Source organism: Monodelphis domestica, chromosome 1 (assembly GCF_027887165.1).
Source record: "Monodelphis domestica isolate mMonDom1 chromosome 1, mMonDom1.pri, whole genome shotgun sequence".
In the NCBI taxonomy this organism is placed as follows: domain Eukaryota; kingdom Metazoa; phylum Chordata; class Mammalia; order Didelphimorphia; family Didelphidae; genus Monodelphis; species Monodelphis domestica.
The window spans coordinates 409,911,950-409,913,303 of NC_077227.1; positions in this window are offsets into that span (position 1 = coordinate 409,911,950).

Consider the following 1,354-nt stretch of genomic DNA (forward strand, 5'->3'; position numbering starts at 1 on the left):
GCTGTCTCACTTCAAATGTTTTTGTATGTATGAGACCTTTTCCTTTGTTCTTTACCTCCTTGGTGTACATGCTTCTAACTTAGAATTTTAAAAGACAGGTAAAGAGGAGCTACATTACCACCTGTAAGGGGTGGAAGGTGGTGAGTTAGGATAGTAGAAAGAGCACTGATTCTTGAGTCACTGGACCCAGGTTCAAATCCTGCCTCTGTGGCTACCTGCTTATTCAACTTGGGGCAAGTTGTCATGATTCCAACAGGCCTCAGTTTACTTATCTATAAAAGGAGGGTTTGGATTAGATGTTCTCTAAGATTCCCTTCTACAAGTAGATCTAGACCCATTTGGATTTAGTATTGAAGTAGCCCCAGAAAGACCAAAGATGGAAAAATTACCCCTGTCCGCATTTTTAGGGGACAGACCTGGTTTTTCCTTCCCTCCAGAAGGACAAGATGTTTGGGGCAGATAAAAAAATGCTTTCTGCTTAGTTTGGATGGCAAGAGACAAAAGAGGAATTTCAGGAATATCTAAGGGCCAGTGAACTAACATTTGACTAAGTGAAGATAAACACTCCTTAGTTAACAGCCCCATCGTAAATCTAAGAACTGTCCCCCCCATCTCAGACCCCACATTCCTGTGTTAAGGTTTGTTTGTTAGATAAGAACTCTGCAATGTATATAATCTGGTCTTTAATGTCAAACCAACGCATTATTCCATTAGGGAATTCTGTCCCAGCTGGTAGTTTCTTTATTTCTCTCTTTTATTAATAAATTATGGTTCCAATAATCAATATTCTAGGTGTTTGTGAAGTGTCCTGCTTCAGTTGGAGGCCCCAGCAAGATCTCGAGCCCCTGGACCAAGAGGTAAGGACTTTGGGGAGGGCTTCTGTAAGAGTGTGTGTTTGTGCTTGCTTGGGGGAGAGTTCTCTAGGCCTAAGGCTGGGGTTTGCTAAGCCAGGGCCTGTGAAGGAGACTTGAACCCTTATCCTCTTCCGGGGTGTTTCTGAGTGCAGACTTGGAGAGTATGCATTTCCCAAATCCCGAAAGGGATTGGGTCAGAAATCCGAGGAAGTGAATGGTGTCCTCTCTGGAGCCCACCCCTGGTTCTGGTATTTGAGATTTCAGACGAAATTTAGGCTGATTTTGGAACCATCTGTCCTGTCCTGTCCTGTTCTGCTCTCGTAAGTTAGCTCTGTTTCTCTAGAATTCTGTTTTTTTGTTTGTTTGTTTGTTTGTTTTTTTGTTTTGCCCCATGACCTGTTTTACTCTAGGAGTCTGCCTGCTTGAAGGTTCGGTCCTGAAGTTCTGTTTGGGCCCTAGAGTTGGCCATGGAGTTCTGTTCTGTTCTGTAAATCCAGATT